The sequence below is a fragment of the Narcine bancroftii genome, chromosome 9 (assembly GCF_036971445.1).
Source record: "Narcine bancroftii isolate sNarBan1 chromosome 9, sNarBan1.hap1, whole genome shotgun sequence".
In the NCBI taxonomy this organism is placed as follows: domain Eukaryota; kingdom Metazoa; phylum Chordata; class Chondrichthyes; order Torpediniformes; family Narcinidae; genus Narcine; species Narcine bancroftii.
Genome location: NC_091477.1, coordinates 28,697,759 through 28,711,572, shown reverse-complemented (window position 1 = coordinate 28,711,572; position 13,814 = coordinate 28,697,759). Strand labels below are relative to the sequence as shown.

Here is a 13,814-nt window from a genome sequence, read left to right as displayed (position 1 = left end):
CCTCCCTTATCCAGTTGTAGAATCCTCTATTTAGGCATAATACAGTAGCTTTAGATCAAACTATTAGTTTGAGAAATTCAGTGATCATTTTTCCCGAGGTCTTTACAAGATCATTAATTTGCCTGTCTCATTGCACAAAACCAGATCTAAGATAGCACATTCCCTTGTAGCTATTATGGGTGCATTCTATGAAGCCCTCCTCATGACTACCTCGACTGATTTGATTCACCCTAGCGATGTGCAAGTCCCTTATAACAATTGCTATATCTTTCTTACATGGATCAGATATTTATTGGTTTAATGCCTGTCCCACTGTTATTTGGTAGCCTACAGACAACTCTCACCAGTGGGTTTTTTGCCTTAAGTATTTTTAATCACTGTCCAGATGGATTCACCATTCTGCTCCCTAGATCTTATATAGTCTCTCACCATCACCCTGGTTTCATCCTTAATAAAATGTGCTACCCCACCTCCCTTACCTTCCTGCATATCCTTCCAAATTACCTGGTACCCTTGGATATTTAATTCTCAATCTCCTGCAACCACATTTCTCAAATGGCTACCAAATCAGCACTTGTCATAAGAATTCTACATTTGGTTGTGGTCATTTCCTTCTGGCTTTAGTGCAAATCCAGACACTAGCATTGAAGTCTTTGGTGTATACTGGCTGAAAGAGGCCTTATTTCAAAAGAGAAGCACCAATCCAGCTCTTAATGGACAAAATCATTTTGCACAAGGATGTATGAATTCAGAATGAACTGGGAGAGACTAAACAGGCACCACAGCAATTCTTACCATTATAGTCTTCTCCACTGAAGTTCCATTTTATTCACTGGCAACCTTGTAACTTGGCAAATGCCAGAATAAGAACAATACTTTTTGTGACTGAGCATACACTAGGGGCAGTGTGATTTGTATTGATTTTGTAAATTCAGGCATACATTTGAACCTCTAATGTTAAAAGATGATGGTGCTGTTGGGATGTTTTCCAATATTAAGGCACAATAGAGAATGCATCATTCTGTGTATAGTTCTGATAGGCTTCCACAGCCTGAAGCTGTCAGCAGATTCTGCTGTCTGCAAATATCACAAACTTCAAGACTCCTGGATTTTGAATCTTTAGAGAAAGCTCAAATGATTTTGTTGCATCAAATGTTCCTCCTTTGAGAGGTCGAACCATATCTATGCAAATGGACCTTTAAGATTTCACTTCTCTCTCAAAGTTTGCTTTCCTGCAGTTCAGCAGAAGTAACAGCAGTGCATTTCATGTTGCCTTTGCTCATGGATACCAGCCATCTGCCTCCTCCCCACATCCCACACCAATAGATCCATGGTGCCAGACCTTTAAGAGCTCCGGGCTGTTCAGGCAGCTGACAAAATCTTGCTGTCTCTAACCAGGCTCTCACAGATTTTATTTTTTTTAACTTTCAAAACAATATTATGTTGTTATACAACTAACCAACAATTCATAGAAGTTGAGGGGCCAATGGAAAAAAAAGGTGGAAAATCCTCCATTAACTTTGAAGCTGGATTTTAAAGCAGCTGCTGATGCCATCAATAGCTTCAGTGCCTCCACATCAGCATATTGGGTGAGCACCCCATGGAAATAGAAGAGTTACCTTACAATAGATGCTCACCTGATTTTAAAAAAAATATTTGTAGTGTTTTGTTTGGTCATAAACTCAATAATCTGATCATTATGATGTATCGATTCATCCACCTACAGTTTCTTACCTGCATCGGCAAAAAAATCAGGCAATTAGACACTAGTTGGCAAAGCTGTTAAGACAAAGCTTAATTTCACAATGTTAAAAGTATGTTTTCTGATTTTTAGAGGTTTCATGGATCCTCTAAGGGCAACATATTCCACTTCCTCTCCTTGTTCATTTCTCTCACCTTCAGTCAATTCCTCTCCATCTCCTGCTGTCTCCACATATTCTTCTCTCTCCTCTTTGCCAGTCTATGTGTATGGACTGTGAAATAAAATGAAGACCTTGACTGGGCTACATTGAAAGGCGAGTCAAGGACTCAAACATTTATTCTGGGGCATTCTAGGTTGGGTTTTTTTTTGTGGCCATGCAGCTCTATCGAACTGGAATGGAAAAGTTATGGAGAAGTCACATCAGAACTGCAGAGAAAGCTATCTTGGGACATTTTTGGATTAGTGGGAAGAGTATCCCAGAATGAAGTTATACAGCCGTCAGTGAAAACAGCACGTATTTGGAGTACCCCTCTTCAGGTTCAAGCATAACCCAAACAAAGATAAAGTGAAAAACTAATAAACTGTGGGCTCGTTTAGTCAGTGTTACATACATATTTGGTGTTTTCAGGAAGACAGCTCTACTGCAACTTCCATGGTTCACTATTTTGACAGTTGACATCCATTAAGGATTTCTTGCAATTCTTACTGTAGTGAGAAAACCAATTGTAACTTGCTTGATGCAGCCATACCCAGTAGTCCTCTGTAGTGAATGGTGACTTTGAACAGCCAGCAAGAAAGAATATCCATGTAATCCTGCAGGCAGTGACATAGCATTGCTCCTTATGGGCATTGAAGGAAGTGGCATGGCCTGTAGATTATGTAAGCCTCGCAAGGTCTTCTATAAACAGATCCCCTCACCAACTGTTCTCTGGTCCAACTGCTGATTGCTTTGGGTCTTCACTACTGTTACTAGTCATCCATCTACTACATTTATGTTAAAGTGACCTTTAAGTGTGATCATGATACATATATATCTATATAAAAGATGAAAGTATAAAGAGGGAGCTCATTGTTCCTGGAAATGCATTATTTACAATATTACACAGATCCTAATAACCCAACTGCCACTGTGGTAAGTGCCCCTATAAATTCACCCTCCAGTAATACCTGTTAGTCTGTGAATCCAATGCTACCAGGTTTCTCTCTGTGATTGCAACAGACGGACATTTGACCTGCTCAATTAAAATCGCATCAGGTTCAAAACAATGCGAGTAAATGTGAATTTATTTATAAGGCACCAATCTGCCTCAGTTCTCTGATCTGTCAGTTCCAGTATTTTAATACCAGTCAGCAAGATGCTGAGCTCTTGAGAAATTTGTGATTCTAATTGCTCACCACTCTTAAAATCAACATGGATGGTTGATGAAACTGGGGCCCGTACGTGTGGGTGAAAAGGTTCATCTTTGCAGTCGGAGAATCACTCTCCTTAACAAATCTCAGAAATGGATGGAAATGTAACTTTAAAGTCAAAATGATAAGTATGCTTGAAATTCAGGCGAATTAAATTAAATGTAAGTACATTTTCCTTGGGCAAAAACAAATGATAGATTCAATTTGTTTCACATATATCTCAGGTATTGCAGCTTCTGGGAAAGTCAATCATTCAGACTTTTAATGATTTTAATTCCATTACAAATCACACAGTTAGTTTCATGACATGGTTTATTTCCCGAAACCATTTTTCCATGAGATGCTTCCTGCAGAATGACATTTCAGATAGACCCCAATATAGTTTTCAAATCTACTTAAGCCTTTTATTAAATTGAACTAGTGGCTGACAGTAATCAGCGAAGCATATGATGGAGATTGCTGGAAGCACCACATCTCACCAGAAAATCAGACAAATTTAACTTCACAATCTGCATCAGCATATTCCAATTATCATTTAAATCTCACAATTTAATGCAGCACACATACTCACCTACATATGGATGTCATCTTCACCAGACCCTCTCTAGAAATGCAAACTATTTGCTGAATACTTCCACCGCTCATGTTTGTACAAACATTCACTGTTTGTGCAAAGGTGAATAACTTTTGAGTATTATTAAAATCATGTGTTTGGAAAGAAGTCTAGAAAATAAATCTTTTAATGGGTGTTTTCAATGAAAGAAATGTTGAAAACAACTTTGATCAACTCACAACTGAGAATTTTGCAATTAGGTATTTTTAATATCCCACAAAATCTACAAATAGATTACAGAGACATAGAAAATGAAAGAAGGGGCAGGCTATTGAGCCCTTCAAGGCCACTTCACCATTCAATTTGATCATGGTTGGTCATATGTCTTCATCAGTACCCTATTCCTGTTTTCTCCCCTTTCTTGACCACCCCCCCCCCCCCCCCCTTTAACTGGTAGGGACACATCCACCTCCCTTTTGAATATTTTTTAAAAATTGGCCTCAACAACTTTCTGTTGTAGGGAGTTCTACAAGTTCACAACTCTGAGTGAAAATGTTTCTCTAATGCCAGTGTTCTGTGACCTGGAGTAGATGGGAGTGTTGCCTGCCTCAAGGTGTAGACTACTATATGAAATTATCCACTTTTGGTCATCTCACTGCTTGACTTCCCAAATTTCTTTTCCCTCTTCCAAAGTAACTCTATCTGACAAAACTTGAACTCATCTAGAGTTAATTGAAGAGCACCTGAGAAGCTCAACAACATGCTGTACAAACACCACTAATTGGCATCCCATCCAATACCCCAAACATGTACTTGTCCTGTCACGTTTACTATGACTACAAATCTAAAAAGTGCATTGCCATCATTTAACAAGGTTACTCAAACATATCACTTTGAAATTCCCAACCTCAATCACCAAGAAGCAAATAGGAACATGACTGACTGCAAAACCCTCTTCAATTCACAAACCTGTTTGCCCAAGACAAACTATACCAATATGGCAAATGAACAAAATGTTTCAAGATAAACAAACAATTTAGAATGCAGAAGAGCGGAAGTATTTTGTGCAAATAAATGACAATAAATAATACAATCTAAGAATCTAGATTGAAGTTGCTCTTCCATCATCTTAACTTTATTATGAAATGAAGTAATCAATAAATATTTGTATTTTCATAAAAACACAAGAAAAACATGAATATCAATTTCATATACTAATGTTACATTTCTTGATTAGGTTCTCACAAAAAAGAACAATGCAAGGGAGCTCTTTAAAAAAAAACTTTGGCACTTGGACTGAAATCAGGCTGATTTATGCAACTGAACTTGACAAGGTAACTATAGCAGGCCTGAAATCACAACATCTGCAAAAATTGCTTCTTTGAACTTTCTGCTGCTTGCAAGTTGTTGTCCTCCACTACCCCATTAATTGAATGTCAGTATTTGTACTTTATCGCAGAACTTAAATCTACGCTGGAGTCACACAAGAGGCTGCACATACTGGAATCTGGATCAACAAACAAAACTGTGGGATGAACTTTCGAGTCAAGCAGCATCAGTGGGAGAAAAAGAGGATTACGTGGACTTTCTTTTCCATTGGCTGATCAAAATTATCATGTCCTTTCACTACAGAGGACTGCTGTGTATGACTGCATCAAACAATTGCCATTGCTTTCCTCACTACAGTAAAAAAGTGTAATAAATCCTTAATGGATGCCAACAGTGAAAACCGTTTTTTGTGAAACCTGCAGTAGAGCTGACTTCCCTCTTCCTGAAAGGATGATAGAAGCATTTAACAATAAAATGAGCCTGCAGTTTATTTGTTCTTTTCCTCCCACTGACATTTGATCCACAGAGTCCCTCCAGCAGATTGTTTGTTGCCTAAATCAGCTTTTGCGTTCATCCTTTTCTTATTGTTCGAGTGACATACAAAATTCAGAGAAACCTGGAGCCACTTTAAGATTTCATCCCCAAAATTAATTGATTTCCTCTTTTATTTCCTCTGCATTCTAAAATACTTCCTAAATCCACAACTTTTGTTCACCATCTTTTTGGCTTGGGGTTCTTGGATTGATTGCATCTTGGTAAACAATGTGGAGATAGTTTTCCATGTTTATAAATGCACCTACTTTGCTTGAAGTACCTGACAGATTTATCCCTAATCTAAACCCATCTATCATAATGTGTTGACATCATGTCTCAACTTCATTCACAATTTTCCTACAACTGTTGATAGAAGATGAATAAAGCCTCAGAACAATCACATCATACCACCATTCTGAAGGTCTGTGCTGACCAACTGGCCAATACATTCATGGATTCAACATCTCACTCTGCAGAGTGTGGCACCCACCTGTTTCAAACAGACCTCAATCATACCAGTGTCCAAGAAGAGTGGTAACCTGCCTTCATGACTACTGACCAGAGGCAATTACATCCACGTCATGAAGTGTTTTGAGAGCCTGGTGTTTAAGCATATCAGCTCCTGTCTGAGTAGTGACAGGGATCTGTCCCAATTTGGCATATCGCACCAACAGGTCTACGCCAGATGTCACCTCATTGACTCTAAGCAAATCCCTAGAACACCTGGACAGCTAAGATGAATCACAATTTTCTTTATTGACCTCAGTTCAGCACCATCATTCCCTCAAAAGTAATCAGCAAACTTCAATACCCCAATACTCCACTGTGAAACTAGATCCTGGATTTCCTCTCCTCCTGACCCCAATCGGCACAGATTGGAAGGAGCATCTCCATCAGTATCAGATCAGCACAGGGCTGCATTCTTTCTTCCCTCCATTACTTACTTCTAACCCATGATTGTATGGCTCGGTACAACAACACCACCATCTACAAATTTGCTGATAATACCACTACAGTGAGCTGTATAAAAAGGGGTGAGGAGTCAGCACATACGAGGGAGATTGAAAACTTGGCTGAGTGCTGTACCAACAATTTCTCATTCAATGTAACTGACCAAGGAGCTGATTGTAGACTTTAGGAAAGATGTGCATAATCCTCTGATCTTTGGGGAGCAGAGGTGGAGAGGGTGAGGAAATTTAAATTCCTGAAAGTCATCTCTCAGAGGACTTTTCCTGGACCTAATAGTTATCCATTTTGGGGGCAATAATAGGAAAGCTGAGTATTATTTAAATGGAGACAAGCTAGGGAGTGGGGAGGAGCAAATGGATCTGGGTGTACTTGTTCACCAGTCACTGAAGGCTAACAAGCAGGTTCAGAAATCTGTGAAGAAGGCAAATGGCATGTTGGCTTTCATAAAGAGGGGATTGGAGTATAGGAACAGAGACGCCCTTCTGCAGTTGTACAGGGCCCTGGTGAGACCCCACCTGGAGTATTGCATCCAGTTTTGGTCTCCAATTTTGAGGAAGGACATACTAGCTATAGAGGGTGTGCAGCGCAGATTTACAAGGTTAGTTCCAGGGATGGCGGGGTTGACATATGCTGAAAGGCTAGAAAAACTGGACTTGTATCCGATGGAGTTTAGAAGGATGAGGGGGGACATGATTGAGGTATACAAAATTATCAGGGGGATAGACAGGGTGAAGTCGGATTACTTGTTCCCAATGATGGGGGAGACGAGGACTAGAGGGCATAGTTTAAGAATACAGGGTAGGCCCTTTAGGACGGAGATGAGAAAACATTTTTTTACCCAGAGAAGTGTGAATCTGTGGAATGCTCTGCCACAGAGGGTGGTAGAGGCAGATTCGCTGATTATGTTCAAAAGCGAGTTAGATAAGACTCTAGTGGACAAAGGAGTTAAGGGTTATGGGGATAAAACTGGAAAGGGGTACTGATAGTAGTGATCAGCCATGATCTGTAAAATGGCGGTGCTGGCTTGATGGGCCGAAGGGCCTACTCCAGCTCCTATTGTCTATTGTCAACGTCATCATGAAAAAAACACGTCAGTGCCTTTACTTCCTCAAGAGTTTGCGGAGGTTTGGTATGACATCAGAAACATTGGCAAACCTCTACATATGTGTAGTGGAAAGTGTGCTGACAGGCTGCATCATGGCCTGGCACCAATCACTCAGAGCAGAAAACCCTCCAAAAGGTAATGGACACAGCCCAGTACTTCACAGGCAAAACCCTCCCCCCATCGAGAACATCTACATGGAACACCGGCGGCAGAGAGCAGTAGCTATCACCAATGATACACACCACCCAGGACATGCTCTATTCTTAGTGCTACCATCAGGAAAGAGGTATAGGTGCCATAAACTCAAACGACCAGGTTCAGGAACAGCTACTACCCCTCCACCATCAGACTCCTAAACAACAAATTCAATCAGAGAGCTCTGTATCTTTTTTTTCCTGATGGCAGCAGAATGAGGATGGCATGGCCTGGGTGATAAGGGTCTTTGAGGATAGAGGCTGCTTTTTTAAGACCCCGCCTCATGTAGATGTCCTGAAGTGAAGTTTGGTGCCTGTGATGTCGCAGGCTGAGTTGACAACCCTCTGTAGTTTATTCTTGCCCTGAGAGTTGGCGCCTCCATACCAGGCAGTGATACAACCAGCCAGAATGCTCTTCTTGGTAGACCAATCGAAGTTTTCAGTGACATAGCGTATCTCCTCAGTCACCTCACCGCTGGCGAGCCTTCTTTGTTATTGCATCAACATGGAGGCTCCAGGTCAGATCCTTGGAGATGCTGAAACCCAGAAATTTGAATTTCTTGACCCTCTTCACTACTGAACCCTTGATGAGGACTGGGTTGTGTTTCCCTGACTTCCTCCTTAAGTCCACAATCATCTCCTTGGTTTTGGTGACGTTGAACGCAAGGTTGGTGTTACACCATTCAACAAGCTGATCTATCTCCCGCCAGTGTACTTCCTCATTGCTGCTTGTGAATCTGCAGACAACTGTGGTGTCATGGGCAAATTTGTTGATAACATTGGAATTGAGCCTGGTGATTGGTTTCAGAAGGGGCTAGGGTCTATATATGTGGTGGCCCATTGCTACACCAGATTTATTCTCATTGGACTATGCTAATTTGCAATAAAGAGAATGGTTTAGGAATTTAACAATGGCAAGAATGGCTCAACAGGGTATAAGTTGCCAATCTTGCCATCACTGGCAAAATTGCCAGTCTGGAGATGAGAAATGAAGCTACATAACAATCAGGATCTATTGTTCCAGTCTACAAAGGGCAATAAATTTGGCACCTAAAAGATGATACAGTATGCTAATTTATCATATTATAAACTGAACTCATTGTTGATGGGCAATGGTAATCTCATTCAGAGTCTGGGCTGATTTATTATTTAAACAAACTTGGTTTGTTCAGACACAGATAATCAGTTCAAGTGTAAATGCATTTTTTGCTCATAATCATAGAATTTTATGTTTGTATTAACTTTGAACTGTCTTGCAGTGGTTATCATTTAGTTCAATAAGGGATGGTTCCAAGTAAATTTGTAAACAGCTACTGAATTGTTTTGAGGTTTTCCATAGGTTTTCTTCTAATGAGGAAAATCTGCAGTTTAAAGCTTTGTTATTTTTATTACAAATTAGCAATAAATATTTAATAAAGCCTATTAATAGGTAAATGGTTGTTAGCATTGCATGGAGATCAATTAAACTGAGCTAGTGTAATGCAAAATGGATGCTGCGCAATAGTTTCATTTCCCAGCAGGCATCATATCACCTGAACAAAATCCTCAACAGATTGTAATGCAGCTGTAGGTGAGTGGACCGCCTGATTCTACAAATTAATACTGACAGTCACAGGCAACCAAAGCAGCTGATTGGAAAAGTCACCCTACAGTAATCAGGAGAGAGATCAACAAAGTGGAGTTTAGCCATGGTATCCTTCAGCAGGTGTACTCTTTTGACAGTACTGGCTAGATCCTACTGATGCCTATAAAAAAATTATGCAGGAGCTTTCAAGAGTCTGTTAATTATTTGGAAAAGACCATCAGAAGCGAAATTTACTCCTGCAGGCAGGTTGGCAAAATAGGCCCGTTGCTTCTCCTCAACTACAAATGCATTTGATACAATTACATCCACAACCAAATAAGCTCTCCTATTTCCCAGTTGTTGGTAGCATTAGGTCTTTGAAGGAAAACAGATTTCTGGAACAACAGCTGCTAAATTTCCAAACGTCGTCCCTTATCAGTCTCCGATGAGATCCAATATGACAGTGATAAAGATGATCTGTCCCAGTACATCCTTCTTGATCTAAATACTGATGTTGACATGGTTGTCCACAGCATATTCCTCCACTGCATCTCTCCAAAATGTGCAATTACCGCGACAACAATGATAATCAACAACAATAAATTCTGTGTCGCTTTACCTGTTGCCTCTTATTTTCCTCTCGGGGCTATGCATTGGTAGGTGTCTCCAATGTTCTAATCTGCCTGCTGCCCTTGAATAAACACCTGGTCAATTGCCCTCTGTATGTATGTTCGTGGTCCACATTACCACTCTCTCTCTGAGCACCTAATCTTGCTGAAAATTCACAAATTTTTCAACTGCCCGTCCAACATCCCTAGGAAGAAAGGTTTCCTCTTCCTTGATATTGCAAAGTAGAAAGCCATCAAACTCAGACCACATCACAAACTCTATTCCGTCCTTACTCACACAAGGTCCCAATCATTCACCACCCCGTTCTGACAGCTTTCACCGGCTCCCATTTAAGGAAAGGCTCAATTTTAAAATTCTCATCTGTTTTCAAATCCCTCAGCAAGTCATGCAGCATCAGTGGAAAGAAAAGCAAAGGCAGCATTTTAAGGCTGAAGGCACTTCACCGGAACTGGGTGGGGTGGGGGGGGGGGGTGGAAGCCAGTTCTTTTTTTCTTTTTCCCAATTCTGGTAAAGGGTCTTCAACCTGAAATAGTGACAGTTTTATCTTTCTACAGATGCTGCCTGATCTGTTGAATGTTTCTAGCATTTTGTGATTTGATTTTGTTTTCTAGTAGGTGCAGATTTTTTGATTTTGATCTCGTCCTGCTCCAAATCTGTAATCTCTTCCAACATTATAATCTTCAACATTTTTCATGTTCAGCCCATTATTACCATTTTGAGTACCCCTTATTTTAAATCTGTCTACTCCTGATGGGTGCCTTTTGAACACCTACCTATTGACCAAGCTTCTTGTAATTTCCTCTAATATCTTTTTAAATGATGATATGTCAAATTTAGTTTTTTGATGCTCCAATGAAACAGCTTGGATGTCATGATAAAAGGCACTGTTACCTTGTTACATTAATTACAAATGGTTTTGATATTGGTATTCTGCTCTATGGTTTCCCATTTCAACAATGTCTTTGCTCTCTTGAAGTCTGTTAGCTTATGGTAATGCTGAAGTCATAGCGTCAAACAGCCCAGACACAGGCTCTTTGGTCCACTATACCCATGCCAATAATCAAGTATGCCTCAATGTTAATTCAATTTACCAGCTTTCCATGATTTTAGTGCTTATCTAGATGCATTTTAAATGTTGTGAAGGTCTGTTTCTCCACTAATTTTCAAGTAGAGTGTTCCACATTCCAAACATCTTGTAGATAGAATCATTCTTCCTCCACTCCCTTCTAAACGACTCGCCATTTGTCTTAACCTGTGCCCTTCAGACTTAATCACTTCTGCCATGGGTAAAAGTTTCCTGCTATTGATGCTTTCAAAGCCTTCATGTCCTAAGTCAGCCTCCTCCACTTCGAGGAAAACAAACCTAGCCTAAGCAGGCTCTTCTCATAACTGAAGCACACCTTTCCGGCAACATCCCAGTGAATCCCCTCTGCGTAGCTTCGTCTTGTGGAGTAAAGATAACTACAAACAGTTGAGCCATGGCTTAATATTTTTGAAGTTGTATGATCATTCTGTCACTAATGAAGGCAAGTATCCTATAACTTTATTCATCAACCTGTCCTGCCTCCTTTATGGATCCTTGAACTTGTACACCAAAGTCAATGGCACTGCCCTCATCCATACATTTAGTTTACTCTGCAGAAATTCATTCAAATAGGTCAGACAGGCTTTCCCCCTAACAAAGATTTTTGTCACATTGCTGTAAACCTTTGCTGTGGCACCATTTTGCCGACATCATTTCTGTGGGAATACACTTATTCTGATTGTGTGGTGCCAAGAGTCATTTGAAAAAGCAAATTAAAAAGAAACTGCTGGTAACCTGAAATAAAAACAGAAAATGTAACAAAATCTTTGATTAATCCTTGTTGCTCTAATGTAGGTTTATACTCTCCAATTAAAACCTTTTCATATAATTTCCCTATCATTAATGTTAGACTTTCCAGGCTTTCATTAGCTGGCTTATTGCTGCTGCTAGATTTGCTGTTCTCCTGAGACCTGTCACCTTTTCTAGGGGCAGAGAGAGTTAAATTTCTTCATCAGGGTCACAGCAATCTCTTCTACCATCTCCCATAACAGCCTCGGAGAGATCTCATCAAGCCCAGTAGATCTATCTCACGTTAAGTCTGCTAAGATTTGTACTAGCTCCTTTTTTCTGAAGGTAACTTTTCCAGAATTTATTATCTCAATTGCAACATCCTTTTCCTTGTTGAATACAGATGAGAAGTATTTGTTTAAGATCTCACCCTTATCTTCTGACTCCTTGAACATATTGTCCCTTGGTCCCTGATGGGCCTGACACTATCTCCTTATTGACTTGCCCTGAATATTCTAGCAAAATGCTTTGGAATTTTTCATATTCCATGGCTCCTCTTTGCTCTCAGAATTTTATTTTAAATTCTTCTTCTATCCGTACTCCCAATAAGCTTCCCCGTTCTCAGATAGCTAGAACCTGAAATATGCTTTTATTGCTCCTTGACATCCAAAGTTCATTGGATTTGCCTCTACACATTTCATTTTACTGTTTTACTAAGTTTAGTGTCAAGTGAACATTTTGAAATATTGGCCTTTATTCCTGATATATGTTAATATGCAAACAACAGAGGTTCCCCTAGTTCAGTTGAACAGTTTAGTTGCCCATGATATGTCAAGTCAAGTTTAATCCAGAAATCTGTGATGAATGTGAAGATTAAATAAGGCAGAAAGAGTTTTGATTGAAAAAAAAGCAGTTAGTGCAGAGGTTAGCGCAATGCTGTTAGATGGTCATCAACCCAAGTTTGAATCCAGTGCTTTTTAAAATTTTTAATGTACACATACAGCTCGGTAACAGGACTTTCAGACCATGAGCCCTTTCTGCCCAATTACACGCAATTTACATACAACCCCCACACGTTTTGAAGGGTGAGAAAATGCTGAAAATACTCAGGCAGAGAGAAATAGCATTAATATTTCAGGTAACAAAAAGTAATCTGCTTTCTACTCCACAGAAGCTGCCAGACTTGCGATATGCAGCATTTTCTGTTTTTATTTCAGGTTACCAGCAGTTCCTTTTTAATTTGCTTTTTCAAATGACTCTTGGCACCACACAATCAGAATAAGTGAATGTGTATTCCCACAGAAATGATGTTGGCAAAATGGTGCCACAGCAAAGGTATACAGCAATGTGACAAAAGAGGCAGAGGGGATTAAATAGGGATTCAGTAAAATCTCCAGTATCCGCAACCTGTGGGGAATTGGTAGATGCCGGATAATTGAATTTGCTGGTTGCTTGAGATTGCGTGTTGCGTGATTGGCGAACTAACTACATGGTGGTCCAAATTTTAAACTACTGCATTTTTCACCTATGGTATGCATTCTCCAATTTTTTTTTTGCTGGTTACTTTGGGCCTCTGGTTGCTTAAATTCCAGATAACAGAGATTTTACTGTACTTTTAATTCTTTTTCATGTTCTCTCTCAATTACATTTTTTCACACATGTACAAGATTGTCCACTTGTATTTGGTTACAAGATAAAAAAGATGGGTAAGAATGTGAATGTTTCCTTGATCAGGATCGATTGATTGAGCACATCTTGTACCTCTAAGAATTAATAATGTTGCTAAAATTTATCTAGGACAGTGGTTCTCAACCATTTTCCCCCGCACACCTGCTTAAGAATTCCTTTACCTATGGACCACCAGCGGTGGCTAGAAACGGATTACAATTTTCAGCCCCTTTCCAAATAAACAATAGGACTTTTGTTTTGGTGGGAAAATTTCAGAGTTTTCATATTTTTTGCCCAATCTTATCTTACGTATCACTTGTTTATTTTATCAGTAATATTTATT

The 13,814-nt window shown here is 39.7% G+C and overlaps 2 protein-coding genes across 12 annotated transcripts in view; one reads left to right on the top strand and one right to left on the bottom strand.

Moving 5' to 3' along the window:
• LOC138743365 (PH and SEC7 domain-containing protein 2-like) overlaps nt 1-5,473 on the top strand; it is a 274,779-nt gene extending 269,306 nt beyond the window's left edge. For 8 of the 9 annotated variants that reach the window (XM_069898611.1, XM_069898607.1, XM_069898609.1 and 5 more), the window contains 2 exons: nt 4,903-4,999; nt 5,125-5,473. The gene's annotated coding sequence lies outside the window, so the exon portion shown is untranslated. Of the gene's footprint in view, nt 1-4,902; nt 5,000-5,105 lie in introns of all 9 variants that reach the window. The other variant, XM_069898610.1, reaches the window with a different exon arrangement.
• Nucleotides 1-13,814, bottom strand: part of LOC138743366 (pro-neuregulin-2, membrane-bound isoform-like) — a 254,101-nt gene that overhangs the window by 59,260 nt on the left and 181,027 nt on the right. The gene's annotated exons all lie outside the window — the stretch shown is intronic.